Source organism: Manis javanica, chromosome 6, assembly GCF_040802235.1.
Source record: "Manis javanica isolate MJ-LG chromosome 6, MJ_LKY, whole genome shotgun sequence".
In the NCBI taxonomy this organism is placed as follows: Eukaryota; Metazoa; Chordata; class Mammalia; order Pholidota; family Manidae; genus Manis; species Manis javanica.
In genome coordinates, this window is record NC_133161.1 from 45119986 (window position 1) to 45136796 (window position 16811).

Sequence of the window (16811 nt, forward strand, 5' to 3'; positions counted from 1 at the left end):
TCTTCATTAGACAGTGATCATAGTCTACCTCATAAAAACAGGGTGGTCAGAGACAGCCTATCTTAGGAAGTGACATCTACACAGAGTTCTGAACACTGAGAAAGAGCCAGCCATGTGAAGATCTGGAGGAATTTATTGTATATAAAATTGTATATTGTATATAAAAAAATTGTGTCTCATCATTAGTTCTTATTCCAGGATTGGCACAATAGGACTTAAGAGGCTTAAACAGTTGACTTTCTAAAAATAAAGCACAATCCACTGCTAAGACACTTATTTCTCAAATATACTGTGCAGAATATTAAGTTCTGTAATTTTTTAAAGTTGCCTAAGACTAAATATTTAAACATTAAAAAAAACTATATATAAAAGTATATTTGTATGTATATATGTATCAAAATATTTATATAAAAATGAATACTTACTTAAACTTAAAATGAGTTAAAATCCTAAATGTGACCACAAAGGTCAACAACATAAAGCAAAAATAGATAAATGTAGTTTTTAATAAAAAGGTGAAAGTGATGAACAGAAAAAAGACAAAATAAACCTAAGGAAAATCACTGCCACAAGTAAGATTCATAGACAAATGACAAACTGAAGAGCACATTCGCTGTATTAAAGATTAATAGCTGTAATATTTTAAAATATCTGAAATATGCCATGAAGGAAAAAAAACAAAAACAGGCAATACTCATAAATAATTCACAAAGAAATACAAGTGGCCAGGATACTCATGAAGAGATGTTCAACTACAGTCACAATGAAAGAAATGGTAATGAAAATGGATTTTTTGCAAGAATAGCAAAGACGAAAAAATAGTGACTCGGTTTTGCCCAAAGTACAGAGAAATTTGAATTCATGTGTCCTACTGGTAGGAGTGTAAGTTAGAAACAACTTAAAACTTCAGTGAAAGTGTTAGTGAAATTATAAATACTTCAATAATAGTATGAGGCTACCATCAAAACTATGAAGTAGATTTGTATTTAATGACAAAGGTATTTATGATATACTGTTGAATATGCAGGCTGAAAGAAAAAACATAGTTTGATACAATTTATGTAAAATTATGCACAAACTGATAAGTGGAAGTATGTTCACTAGTATTTACAGTGGTTATCAATAAACAGTGGGATTTAAGGTAATATTACTTTTTCTTTGAAGTTATAAGTACTTACATGTTTACTTTTTAATTGTCCCAAAGGAAGACTTTTAAAAAGCTATACTAACAGCTAGCAATTCAAATACTTAACAGCAACCATCAACATGGTTTGAATTCTCACTTTGCTAAGCAAGGGAAAGTGCAGTATAGTATTAATGAAAATTGCATAAAGCCAAGACTGTGGTCAACTCTAATAGTGGAACAATTCTCAACTGAGGACTTTCCTATCATTTGTATTACACCATCATTTACTATATGGAAAAATGTAAAGTTACCCTAATACTTACAAACTGGCATTACCTAATCTTTAGGTCATGTGTCATGGAAAACTTCCTACATTTCTAAGCCAAGAACACTTACCAGTTTCAAAATATATTAAAAATATATAGTTATCAAGACTGTGTGGTACTGGCATAAGGATAGATATGTATCAGTGGAAGAAAATTAAAGAGTTGAGAAATAAACCCATACATTTATAGTGAACTGATTTTCAACAAGGGAGACAAGATACTTCAATGGGCAAAAGAATCATTTTTTTCAACAAACAGTGCGAAAAAAACAGGATATCCACATGCAAAAGAGCAAAGTTGGACCCCTCTACCTCATAATACCCACAAAAATTAACTCTGAAAGGATACAGACCTAAATGTAAGGACTAAAATTATACAATTCTTTGTCTTCCACTCCTATATATAATCTTCATAATTTTGGATGAGGCAACAGTTTCTTAAATGACAACTAAAGCACAAGCAATCAGCCAAAGGAAAGAAAAAGCAGATGTGCTGGACTTCAAGGGAGAAAATATTTGCAAATCATACATACAATAAGGGTCTAGGATCCAGAATATGTAAAAGAATTCTTGAAATTTAACAAAATGATAATTTAAAAATGGGGAAAGGATTTGAAGACATTTCTCCAAAGAAGATATACAAATGTCTAACAAGTCCATGAAAGACACTTAACAGAATTAGTTATGGAAATGCAAATCAAAGCCATAATGAGGTATCACTTCACAGCCACTAGGATGGCTATATTAAAACAAAAAACTAACAATAACAGGTGTTGGTGAGGACGGGGAGAAATTAGAACCTTTATATATCTCTGGTGGGATTGTAAAATGGGGCAGCTACTTTGGAAAAAAGGTTAGCAGTTTTAAGAAAGTTAAATACAGAATTGCCATATGTATGACCCAGCAATTCTACTACTGGGTACAAACCCAAAGTAATTCAAAGCATGTTCACAAAAAGACTTGTACACAAATGCTCATAGAAGCATTAAGATATCAGAGGCGGTAATTGCGCAACCTTATGAATATACTAAAAACACTGAATTGTACACTTGCAAATGGTGGATTTTATGATATGTGAATTATATCTCAACTTAAAATGTTTAAAAAAGAATGATGGCAAACTTCTTGTCTGAGGCTACATGAGATGGAAGATAATGGAGCAGTATCTTTAAAGCACTAAAATAAAATAAAATAAAAATTACAATCTAAAATTCTATGGCTAGCAAAAATTTTCAAAACTGAAAGCTACGACTTCAAGACTTACTATAAATCTACAATAATCAAGACAGTGTAATATTGGCATAAGTATAGACATATAGGTCAATGGAATAAAACAGCCCAGAAACAGAACCAGTTACTGATCTTCAACAGAGATGCCAAGTTAATTCAATAGGGTAAAGACAGTTGCTTCAACAAATGATCTTGAATAAACTAGAGTTACATGGATAAACATGAACCTCAGTATTTACATTCATAATATATAAAAGTTAACTTAAATTATATCACAGATCTAACTGTAAGAGCTTTAAGAGAAAATCTTTATGATTTTCTATGAGGCAAGGACTTCTTAGATGGGGCACAGAAAGTGTGAAAATGAAAAAATAAATCAGTAAGTTGGACTTCATCAAAATGTTAAACTTTTGCTCTTTCAAAGACACTGTTAAGAAAATGAAAAGGTAAGCCACTGACTGAAAGCATTTGCAAACATGTATCTGATAAAAGACATAAAAAGAGCTCTTACAACTCAGTAAGATGAAACACAAACCAATAAAAAAATGGGCAGCCCTGTGAGACTTTAGGAATAAATGGGTAAAGAGTATGGCATATTTTCTCCCCACAAAGTTAACAAAACTGTTAAAACAATTATTTCAGAACTTTGGAAATTGACCAAAGGCATACAGGAAGATGAAAAATATTCACTGAAGAAAACCTACTTAACCTTAGTAAAAACAGTAGGAGTCTGGCATTTTAGCCTGGAGCAGCTACCTTCTACCGCGCACTGCTTCCCCACATACAATCCCCCAACAACTTCCCAAGTTCTGTGGCACTGTAGTTCTACCAGTGGGGCAGGCTGTGAGGACCTGTGGCCTTCGTGCTGGAGGGGGGTGAATTGATTTGGAGTAAATGTGGGAAAAACTCATGCTCAAGGTTGTTGTAGGAAACACTATCAATCTAGGTGGCAATTAAGGAAGGCCAATGCTTCCCTGTAGCTAGCCTGAGGTTGAGATACCAATTGTGGCAAGAAACAGATAAACAGCAACAAAAATTTAAGTTATCTGGGGATTAGATAACAGTGACTGAGCCTCCAACATATCCTGGGATGGGATGGTATGTATGTCTGTATGCATATAACCCAGCAATTATACTTTTAAGTACTTACCAAGACAAATGAAAAATACTATGTCCACAAAGACTTGAAGGTGAATGCTCACAGCATTATTTGTAATAGCCAAAAAAACAGAAATAATCCAAATTTCCATTAACTGGTGAATGAACAAATGTGGTATATCCATACAATAGAACAGTATTCAGCAAAAATAAGAATTATTAATACATGGGTGAACCTCAGAAACACCGTTAGGTGAGAGAAGCCAGATGCAAAAGACCATTATTTTGTATGATCCCATTTATATGAAATATCCAGAAAAGGGAAATTATGGTCAGAGAATGCACATTAGTAGTTGCCTAGGACTGGAGGAAGGGGAAATGGGGAGTGATTGTTAACAATATGAAGTTTATTTATGGTGATAAATATTCTAAAATTAGACATGTTGAGGATTGCACACCTCTGTACATATACTAAAAACCATGGAATTATATACTTTACATGCTGGATCTTATGGTATATAAACTGTACCTAAACAAAACTTCAACAAAGACATAGGAATGGCAAATGAGCATGTAAAAAGACAATGTTATTAGTGGTTAGGTAAATTCAAATTAAACCATGAGATATCACTACATACCCACTATAAAAATTTTTTAAATTGACAACATCAAGTATTGACAATAATGCAGCAAAACCCTCATGCATTGCTGGTAGGAATGTGAAATGGTACATATCATCACTCTGGAAAACAGCTGGCAGTATCTTACAGAGTCAAAACAAGTATTTACCATACAAATCCATAATTCCACTCCTATGTATTTATTCAACAGACATGAAATCACATGTTCACATAAAGATTTATATATAAATGTTCACAGCCACTTTATTCATAATAACCCCAAACTAGAAATAGCCCAGATGTCCACCACTAGGAGAATGGATAGCCAACTGTAGTTATAGTCATACAATGGAATGCTACTCAGCAATAAAACACTGATGCAAGCAACACTGATGCCTCTCACAGATACCCTGAGCAAAACAAGCCTTACACAAATAAAGTATACACCTACTTCTAATCTAATAGTGGCACAAAGCAGCTCAGTGGCTGCCTGGAACTGAGGATGGATGGGTGGGAACTGACTACGAAGGGCTTGAGGAAATTTTTTGGGGTGATGGAAACGTTCTCTATCTTGGTTGTGGTGGTGATAGTTACACAGGCATATATATGTATCCAAACTCATCAGTTTGTACACTTAAAATGGATGTTTTTGTTGTAAGTAAATTATAACTTATTAGAGTTGCTTTTAAAAAATGTAAAGGAAAAAATTTTATTAGAAATATAATATCACTCTTCAGGAAAAAGGCCTCTCAAAAATGGAAATTAGTTAACAAATCTGTGTCTGGCATCTCTATTGCAGTCCTAGTTTGTAGTACTTTCATCTGTTTTCACCTTTGTTTTAGCAGTATTGTCACATTCCAGGGTCTGGCACAAGTATACAACTGCACAAATGGAGTATTTTCTGATGATTTTAATTATCTAATGCCTTGAAAGATCTGACACAAATGCTTACTTAAGAACTAGGTTTCACACACCCATGTTATTTATGTATTTGCCATGCCATTCCTGATTATCAACTTTTGCTAGGAATACTGAACCATAAGCTCCCTAAGAACAGAAACTATCTTTTTTTTCTTTCTCACCAGTGTACATACACTGTCTCATACAGTATCTTACATACAGCAAATGTTCAATAAATATGTGCTAACTGAATGAACCAACACTTCAGTTCACCCTGCACTCTATTCAGTTAACTCCCATACATTCTTATTCAGAGTGAGAAGGCTTCTAAAGATTACCAATATAACTCTAAGAATGAAAACCAGACTACAGTTACTCACATACCGTTTCTCACATGGCTTTCTAGTGATTGATGGGCTTTAACAGAATGTTACTTTTGAATTATTAACTGCTACACTTCTCATTCCTTGATTCTTGGTTGCTTATGGCAACTTGCTCAGTGACTGACTGGCAGTTGAGGCTTCAGTAGGGAGAGGCAGTGAGGATAACACAAAGACATCGTTGCTTAATTCTGAGTCTCAAAATTGAGTTTTTTAAAGCTAGAGACAAGAGCCTGAAAGCCACAGCTTTTGATTTGTCCAAGCTATGTGCTGGAGGCAGAAAGGGCTTTCAGGAATCTACAAATTTTTGCTGTGCAAATCAAGCATGAGTCTGGCTGAATCAGGCAGTTTATTCTATGAACCACAGAGCGGGAAAGAACACATAATGATACAGGAGAAGTTTTCTCATTCAAAAATAGCCAAGAGTTTAATCAAGCAGGAAAGAGAATTGGAGGGGATGTAAGGTAGAGCTTAGTTGCAGAGGTCTGAGACATGCTTGGCACTGGCCTCCCCAAAGGCTGACACCCTATTCTGGGTGTGTGTGTGAGAAAACCCCAAATAAAAGTTGTACACTGGCTATACAACAGGATCAGATCACAGTGATTCACTCAGAATCTCTGGCGTGGGGTCAAGGCTTTAAAAGCTGCCTCTGCCTTCCTTTCCTACCTCCTGAGTTGGCTGAATCTTTATCAACAGGTATTGAGAATCACTGGCTTATGGGGACCCAAAAGCAGAAGAGTACAATATCTGTCTTTCCATGGTGTACCCATCCTTGTAGACAAACTCCTCAGCAATCCCTCCCTGACTCCTTTCAACAGTGGGCTTCAGCACAGAATCCCCACAAAAACTAGGGAGCATCTTGCTGAAGACAGCTTACACTTGACTACTGATGACTCTTGAGCTAGATTTTGAAGATTCTCAGTTTGTGAATGAGGGTCTGGTGGACAAATTTAGCAGTTTAGGCAGGGATGTGGTGAAATACTGCTAGAAGGTCTGAAACTGAAGAAACTATCCCCGCAGGGAACACCTCAGACTAATGCTACTCATCAGCACTGCTCACAATTCCTGCTGGTCATTTGGCTAAAACTCCACAAACATACAACTACAGAACTGACTGGTTATTCAAAGCCTATGTGTCCTCACCAAAAAACTGTAATCACAACAAAAGCCAGTGATATGTGAAAGCACATGAAGATTCATTAGGCCATCAACTTTTCCAAGGTATTTCCAGCCCTTTACACTGAAAAATTCAGAAACTTGGCCTCAATTTAGTAACAACATTGGATCAGCCTGATCATGCATAGTAGCTAAATTAACTTTGAGAAACGCAGACTTCAAAAATTTTCAGGTAACAATAGATTGAAGTGGGAACCAACCTCCCAGAGTCATCTAGATCTGTGTCCAGTATGGTAGCTATTGGTCATGTATTACTCAAGTGCATAAAATGTGACTAAATAAAGACGTGCTTGTAAATATGAAGTATACACCAGATTTCAAAAACTGAAAAAAAAGACATAAAAATCTCTCATTGATAATTTTTATACTGATTACATGCTAAAATGATAATAACTTGGCTATTTAAATACCCTCAGGCTTTTAGCCTTTCCAATGTTTGAGTTCCAACAATGAATGAACTATATGCCATTTGACTTCCTTAATGGATATCCTCTGAATATTTAGATAATGATACACTTAACAATTACAAATTTAACATTTCAATTATTAATGAGCAACTCTGAAAGGCTCATGACATAGTTATTTGATATTTTTCTGAAATACAAATTCACATTAGTAACACTGAACAGTTTGTCATCAGTTACCCAGCTACTAAATGTTAAGCCGATCAGAAAGCATTTAAATGACAATCTGACCTTCTTAGGAAGATAATTTTTGGTCATGTACTTTTAAAATCTCATAAAATAATGAACGTTCAATTCAAAAGTTCATTGAAAACAACCACAGAAATAAGGCACTATATGGGGGATTTTAACAACTCCATCTTATAATTACAACACCATTAAGGGACTACAGAAAAATTGTTTTTCTACATCTTATGTGGGAAATCAAATCTTAAATCATGTGGTGATACTTATGAATATAAGGTTTTTTGACATTTTAGGACAATTCCCTTTTGGGTGTTCGGTTTCCATTATTCCCACAGGACTTGTTTTGTAGGAATTCCTGGTCTAGGAAGTTTCAAGTTATCTACAGGGGCACCTCTGAACAATGTGGAGAAACTTGTGAAAGCTTGATTGGTTCCCAATGGATAAAATTAGGGAATCTGAGGAGAACCGACTCAACTCCTTGACCTAATACAAGGATATCCTAAGGTTTCTGCTGCTTCTTCAGAAACTAAATGTAAGCTTATCAATCCTCATTTTCTGTCCTTCACTAAACGAAGATCATGATGCAGACAGCAGCAACCCATAGCCTTCCAGGAACTGACAGGCTTCTCTGGCCCTCCTTTTTGCCTCGTCTGCCCCAGCAGCAGCAGCCACCAGGACAACAGGGTTCATCCTCTTTTCTGTTTGCTTCTACAAAGACTCTGCTTCCAACAGTAGCAGCTCACTTCTGCTGTGAAAGTGTAAGAAGACTGGTATAATGAAAGGGTATGGGACAAATGAACCAGAGAAAACCTGAAGAATGCTTCAGAGTGTATCTCAGCACTTCACCGAACAAGCCTGGGAAAGCATGGCCCTATTGCCACAGGCATCTGAGTTTCAGGAGGGATGGGGGCAGTGCTGGAAGAGGTCCAACTCAACCAACCTAGACATGGCTCATTAGCTCAGTGCTAATTTATCACACACTTATTGACTCTGCTGACAGTGTTGGCAACATCTGTGTCTAGACAAATCCTGGCCTCTTAATGGCTACACACATATACACATAAACTATTCACTTTCTCACAACTTGCCAACTATTCCTGTCCAGCTTGTTTCAAGGCTCTGCCATCTGTTTAAGATTTAATTCCTTCATGTTAGAATTAGTGTTCTTTATCTATATTCTACAGGAGATAGTTCTGGCATAATTAGCTTCCTCAGGTAGAGATTATACTGTCCTTAAGATTCAACCCTATAAAATGTGGGAAGAGTACAACTCCCCAGAAAAGTTTTGGTCTTGTCTTTCATCCTTTATATCTAAATGACTACCAAGATGGTTTAATTCTACTTTCTGATCTTTAAGTTCTTCCACCTTTGCCTTCCCTATTGACATTGCTTTAGTTTTGTCCCTCATCACTTTGCCTAAATTACAGTAAATATTCTAAGAGGTCTTTCTGCCCTCTATAGTCTCATCCCTCTCTAATCTGAAGGGTAGATCTGATTATCTTTTTTCCTGTTTAAAATCATCCATAATTTGGCACACACATCCCTTCATGATATGTCACCTGTTTACCTCTCCAGACATAACAACTCTCCAAGAATGTCGTACTTACTCGTGTGATGCTTTCTGCCTTGGCGATACCCTTCCCAAATGTGCTACTCCACATGTCCTTTTCTCCATGTCTCTTACAGCTATGATCTATTTGTTCTTAAAGACTTACTTAATCATCCAAGTTTTGACTCATCCAAGTTTAACAACCCTCCTCACTACCTCCACTATACTGGGTATACATCTATCACTTGTGTGTTTGTTTACTTGTTTGCTTCACCCACTGAAGACTAAGTTCCTAGAGGTCATCTATCCTTGATTTGTATATTCTTGGTCTCTAACAGTCCACAGAACCCAGTAATGCTTAATATATATATATAATTGCTGAACTAGTAAATCTCTAGATATTAGTAAGAGGGAAGGAAGATCAGAATCCACAAGGTTCACTATTATACTTAGGCTTCTTGAACACATCAGTGAAGGTCTAAGACACTACTCCAATACTTCATAAGAATAACAAAAATTATTTATTCATAGATGGGCACAAATATTTTTATTGTTTATAATAACTGCTAACATTATTAAGTGCCTACTATGTCTCTGGTGTATATAGGTACTTTCCCATTTAATCCTCACAACAACCTTGAGGTAGGTAGCAGTATTACCTCTTTGTACAGGCAAAGGCAAGGCGCAGAGAAGCGTATCACAAATGTCACAGAGATGGCAAAACCAGGCAGGCTGGTCCCAGAACCCATGCTTAATTAACACTATGCTAAAAAATCCAATACCCCTTAGCAACATGAAAACTGCCTTCAAAAGACTAATTATTCCCTTTTTTAAAACATAATAGAATGCTAATAAATACAATCTAGATTTTAGAAGTTATGACTGCACACTGACAGACCATCACTCCCCAAAACTTGATAGCTCTCCAATCACATTTCAATTACAAAACTTACAAATGGGTTTTATACTGGTAATTTATAAGTATATCTTTACTTATGATTAAGATAATGAAGAAAGGTATCTTTTTTTATAATTCTCCAGTTTTATTGTAATGCACTGTCAATTTCTAAACAGAAGGGCGACTATGACAAAGTTCCTTGAAAGCGTTCTTCTCTTATTTTCTACTTCTAAATAATGGGAAAATTTGGCAAGATCATTTGGAAGTTTTATTTATTAAAATATCAATAATGAATTACTCCATTTAGGTTTAGAACATACTAATACAAGTTGTTTCTAATACATTTTCTATATTTCTTGTGATTGATGCTTTTGTTACCTTATTTAACAGGAAAATATTTTCTAATAGGGGAAAATTATGAACCTTAAAGCAACAGAGGTAAATATCTATTATTACCATGATTTTTCAAACAGAGAAATTCATATAGTCTCTGCAAAGAAATAAAATGTAATGGACTGCTTTAAGAAAAATTAGTATCACCATCAACTTCCAAAATCTCTTTCATAGCTCTCTACAGGATCTGCTCCATGTTTAGTATATGCACACAGGTGCTTGAAATGCTATTAACAAGTGAAGTAACCTTTTCAAGATGCTGGTACCAGGTTCACTGGTAACAGAGTCCCAGCAGAACTGTGAGTCTATAAATACAAGTCATCAGTACCTACCAGTCTCAGTATGATTGAGGGAAGACATGAGAATTTAGTAATAAGATAAATCAGTCACTTCTGGTTCTAAGATTTGACGGGGCTTGACAGATGCCTCACCGTCCAGGGCAGAGCTAAGCAGCACAGTGTTGGTTGATAAATAATAACCACTTTAAAAAATTTCATTTATATCTGGGATGTGAGTTTGTGCCACGCTGCTTGCTCTCTGCCTCTCTATAAACAAACAATCAACAATTTCTGTTATTAGCCACTGGTCTAAAATTAATGATGGCTCAAATATCTGAAAATATGCCAACTCTCCAAATACAGTAATGCTGCCCTTTCAACTGAAACTTACTATCAACATATCTAGTTTTCTTCAATGGCTTTTACTTCCCAAAGAGAATCAGCTGACTTAAAAGAGCAGGTATTTCCCATTCAATACAGGAATTTTATGATCTGAAAAGAATATTCAGTTTCCTTGTTTAAGCACAGCCTTCACAGAATATGGTACTCAAAGTATTATCTGAGTAAATTATTACCAAAAAAGCTGTTCCTGCATAAGAATCACTACTAGGAGTATACAAAGTAACAATTTCTTCTAAAGAAATGTAGCAATTCAGTTTGAGAATGAAAAGAGCTGGGTAGAGAAGAAAAGTAGACAGTAAAACATAATTTAACTATCGTTACTCACAATATAGCAAATTAAAAAATCAGAAGTTACATACTTCAGAAAAAAAGGGAAATGGGCAAAAGACAAAATATTGGTATTCTAGAATTTTTTTTTTGAACTTAGAAACTATCTCTACTGTAAACAGGGACATTTCACATATAACCATCCATTGTCAATATGTATGGGAGTTCACCCAGGATAAACCAAATTGTAAGAAAATGAGCTAGACAGCTTCCTACAACTAACAAATTTACTGGTATTTAAAAAGCAATATTTACCTCCACCACATTTACAAAGTTCCCAATAATCTGATTTAGATGGAAACTTCTCTGTGAAGAGTAAGATGATTTTGATACTATTATCAATGCATAATGTGGATGTCAATCAGATGTAAATTCAATTATTTTTAAATTTTAAAGACATTTCATGCTTTATTCAGATGTAGCTTATGTTAGAAATTTCCCTTCTTCAACACTACAAGTTAGTAAATAAAATTAGGTAATATTTACATTGAATTTACAGTCTTGTTTATTTAAAAGAATATCCCTTAGTCTTGCTATATTAAATGGTTGCTCTTAAACTTCACTATACCTAAATTTAGAAAGTAAAGTAAGCTTTGGAAAGGAATCTGTCACTTTCACTAGCTCATTTAAGCTGAAACCTTTTCAAAATACATATTGCAAATAAGCTGAGGGTGCTCCTCAGGCATTTTGGGGCTACATTCTAATACAATGTTTAGTGGGTGAAAACTAAAATAACTGTGTCACATTTAAAGAAAATATAAGACTTGCACTAAGAAACCAAAACCTATATAGTATGCAACAGTTAACAAGACTATTTAAATGTTTCAGCTACCACAAAAAAAGGTTATAAAAATCATTATTTATATTTCAATTATAAAACACTGCTCTTAAAACATAATGTGTACCTGATTTATAATCACATATGAAAAACACAGATAAGACTATATACTTAGTCTAATTTGTATGGCAAAGAGTCAAAAGTAAGAGCATAATTTTACTATCTCTTATACAATCTGGCACACACACAACAAAAAAGACGAGGAGTCAAAATTGGCAATAAATCCATTATGAAGAGTGGCACCAAGTGAAATTTCAGAACACACTGCTTTCTATATACTCAAGGGTGATCTTATTTCAAAAAAGTATTTACAAAGATTCTAGAAAGCTATAGCCAACCTGATAACCTAGGCTTTCAATCCTTATCTCCATAATATTCAGTTGTCAGTTTCAGCTACACATTTAAATATCTAATGTGATTTTATATCCTACTTACACTATTCAGTGTCTGCATATAGATTTACAAATATATAAGTGACACTATATAGAATAGTACACTTATAACATTTTCTGGAAGTGTGATTTTTGAAAAAAAACTGGATCATCTGGGATTTAAAAACATTTTCTTTTAAAAATTCTAAATTCTTTTTAGGAAGTCATTTAATGGAGACTGAATTAAAGTAAAAAATGCTAACTTCTATAAATTTGAAAAAGGGATTGCTATAAGTAGATTTAAGTAAATACTGTTCTAGACAAATATGATACTCAAGGAGCACTTAACACTAACTGACAAACACTGAACTTTCTTTGAAATCACAAGATCTTCTGTTTCAGCAACTGCAGCACAGAACATTAATGACAAGCAGGCTAAGTGAGCAAGTGTGTGAGAAGTATGGTACAGGACAAAAAAGGAAAGGTGAACTTAAGCCAATCACGTTTTTAAAAGTCTATGAGTAAATTTTATCAGAAAACCAACTTCCAGGAGAATACTAACAGTTAGCTACCACAGCTATAGTAAATCTTTTCCTTTAGGAATGGAAGACAACATAATAAGTCTAATCACAACAATATACTAGTAGTAAGAAAAATGAATGATTCACATTGTAAGAGGTGTAGAGGGTGGATGGTGGGTGGTGTGTGTGTGTGTGTGTGTGTGTGTGTAAGCTTATAAAAGTGAAAATGTGAAATAAAATGGATTCATATTAACATTTCATGATAACAAAAAAAATTTAAGGAAAGAATATTTTCCTTGAGGAAGAGTATTTTCCGTAACTGGTTAAAAAAGCACCTGTGAGACCGTGCTGTCAGCTGTTATAATGGAGGTTTTGGATTCTTATCAATTGCAGCATAAAAAAAAGGCATTTCACAGCATAACTTCAGGGAAAATGTTATCTAGTCTAGAATTACACAGAAAGCAATTAAAAACTCTTTTAATTGGTAATACATAAATTTTTCTGGGTAGCAGCAGTTGCTCCTGTATGCGCCGTTTTAAAAAATGTGAAACAGAAGCAATAGAATAGGTAAAAATTTAAGAGTAAAAGTAGCAGCATTAAATAGAAAAGCAAATACTTAAATATATTAAAGAAAGCTTAAAATAAGGGAACAGTACTGTGCAACTTTCAACTATACCAAATAAAGTGCACTGCTTAAATGTTTACTGATAACATTTTCCCTATATTGAAAACATGAAATCTACTTATTGGTATTTTTGATATTAAAAAAAAAAGACATTCACTATTGTAGCCCTGATAGCTGTCTTCCAGTATTTTTTAACCTTTCAGATGTATTTTGTGGAATATTTATTCACATAATTTTAATACATTTCTTTCTACATAAACTGAATTTAAAAGTATAACATTTTCAATTACAGTAATAACACATTAATAAATTATAAATTAACAAAATCTTCATATTTGCTTTAAAAAATCATTTATCAAAGGCTAACCTCCAAATTATCTGGAAAATTAAAGATGCAAATTGTTAGAAATCTGGTATCCCAATTAAATTCTGATCTTTAAAAGTATATAAAATGTACCTCAAATTATTCCAAGTTCCACTCAAGAAAATTTTCTTTTACCCTTTCCGTAAGTTATTAAATTTACAACCTGCTAAACATTTTACCAAACATGAGGCCTGGAGATGCAAAACACAATAAAATAATTACATGAAAAGAACAAACAAAAATACCCGTTAAAACAACGTTATTGTAGCTGGCAGCACTTAAAATTGGTAATTCATGTATTTTTTTAAAAAGTTGCATAGCTGCAAGATGATTCATTGCTGATTAACTGTGGAGCAGTTTTATTTAAGAAGAAACAACATATTTAAATAAATAGTAATTCAGTAGACAATCCTGGATTTAATTAATTAAAATGTAATTATGTAACTTGATTCACTCTTTGGACTGCATCCTGATAATCCTAAAACTTTAAAATATTAACATATTTCAGCTTTCCTATGTAGAAGTCTATTTTCCACTCTCAGGGGGAAAAAAAAAAGAACTTGAGATCATAGCCTACATTTCAGAGAATGTTTTACTGCTTGATTACATTTCTTGGTTTCACATTTGAGACTTTATAAGAAGTAAATTATGTGGTCTTCAATTTAGGAATAGGTGAATGCAGAAATATCATGTTGGGGAAAAATAGAGACCCCAAGCAAAAAAACAAATCAAAACACAAGTAGTTGCACAGCTCTAAAGAACTTAAAAAATCAACTTTAGATCAGTTAACTTTGGCGTCTGAGAGTTTATCAGTATTACCTACATAGATGACTGTTAAGGGATGTGCAGCATTTTCAGACTCCCTGTGTGTCCTTTATATGCATGTTTGGTGCAATGTGTTCTGCAGCAATTGTCCTCTCTTCAGCAGGATTTCTTTTGCTGTATGATTGTCCATCTCTGCCTTACCAAGTCTCACAGAACTCAAGATTTCTGGCTTAGTATTCCTGCGTTTTTGTTTGTTTTTCCAGAGACAGATCTTCATATCCTCTTGGTTTTTCAAGCATCTTGAAAAGACAAGAGAACCTGTGAAAACATAGATATTACGAAGGTTAAGCAAGTGGTCTATAATCAGAATACAAATAAAAACATCCATTTCCCCACAAATATTTTTTTAGTTACTGTAAATTTTCATACATTTACTAACTCAAAAACTCCTAAAATCAGTGTTTTGCAAAAGGATCAATTAAAGCTTACAATAGATACAAAAAATAGCCACTACATAACAGTCACTAGCCCTTCACAATAAAGATGACACTGAAGTACAGAAAACACACACGTATAATTTACTAATTTCTCCCCCAAATGTCTAAAAACCTCAAATTGAAAATTAAACTACTACCTACCTAAGTCCTTAGATATTCATATATCGCTATTTGGGGCCAACTTTCAAATTCCTATGCTGAAGAATATCAGAAATGCTGCATTTACTGCTGCATTTTTTTTTTTTGTTAATGTTTTAACAATACTGATTCCTCTTCAAACCCATATACTTCTGAGACAGCAAAAGGGATAAGAAATATTTATCATTTGACAAATAAAAGCAGTCAGAACAGAAAATGTGAAAGACTAAAGATATTCCATGTCTATACATTCTTGAAAATGACTCAAGACCCATAGAGCAGACTCCATAGATTGTGATTTCTGAGGGCAGCTGCTCCTAAACTCAGGTTCTATATACAAAAATAAATAAAAAGATAACACTGATACATAAGGTAAAGAAACTGAAATGCTGTTTAAGACCAACACACATACATATTGACCTCTGAGATGAGACGAATGTTTCACATATCCCATCCCTATTTTGACACCGAAGGGAAATTTTAGCCAATTGGGCCATGAAATAAAAAGCTGTAAAATTCTACCTTACACAAACAAGTTTATTGACTCCAGCAAAAGACAAATTTTACCCATAGGTGGAAAATTGTGACATATTACTTTGATAAATAAAATACTAAGATAAAAATTTCATTTTATTAGCACTGGTTTTTAGAACTTCCCTTAAAAATACTACTTGACTCTATAGCATCTTACAACACTGATGGACAGTGACTGCAATGGGGTGTGGTGGTGGGGGACTTGATAATATGGGTGAATGTAGTAACCACAATGTTGCTCATGTGAAACTTTGATAAGATTGTCTATCAATGATACCTTAATAAAAAGAAAAGAATTAGAAAAAAAAATATTATAGTTTCAGCCAATTTTAATTTATTGGCCGTGGCACTGAAGACATTCCAAAGCATTCCCCTCCATAAAAAAAAAAAAACCTTTTTCACAATGAAATGAAAGCATACGTTCTCATATACTCAAAATACCACTTCAACACCACACTTCCCTTACACAGCCATCTTATCCCAATTCATATTTCAAAAGTGTCAAGATACGATCTGAATAACCTCACAGTAAAAGGTTTGAAAACTGACAGTCTTCTAGTATCTAGAGTTCACCAAGGCTTTCACATTTCACATGCCATGACTCAACTGTTATTATGACAGAGGTCTCAATGTTAAAGTTTTTACTTCAGTTACTATAGCTACTATTCAATTATCTGAAATGTCCTTTATCAATATTCTAATTTGCTATTAAATTATCCTCATTAAGAGCAACAGAATTCCCTGTGTTTATTATCTCAATACCTCAAATTTAAGACCAGGAGTTACTGAAATAAAAGAAAGTGAGA

General features: G+C 34.0%; 1 protein-coding gene across 1 annotated transcript in view; it reads right to left on the bottom strand.

The window, feature by feature from the left end:
- Window positions 1-598: 598 nt before the first annotated feature.
- ZNRF2 (zinc and ring finger 2) overlaps window positions 599-16811 on the bottom strand; it is a 108998-nt gene continuing 92785 nt past the window's right edge. The window contains exon 5 of the mRNA XM_073238649.1: window positions 599-15154. The gene's annotated coding sequence lies outside the window, so the exon portion shown is untranslated. The remainder of the gene's footprint in view (window positions 15155-16811) is intronic.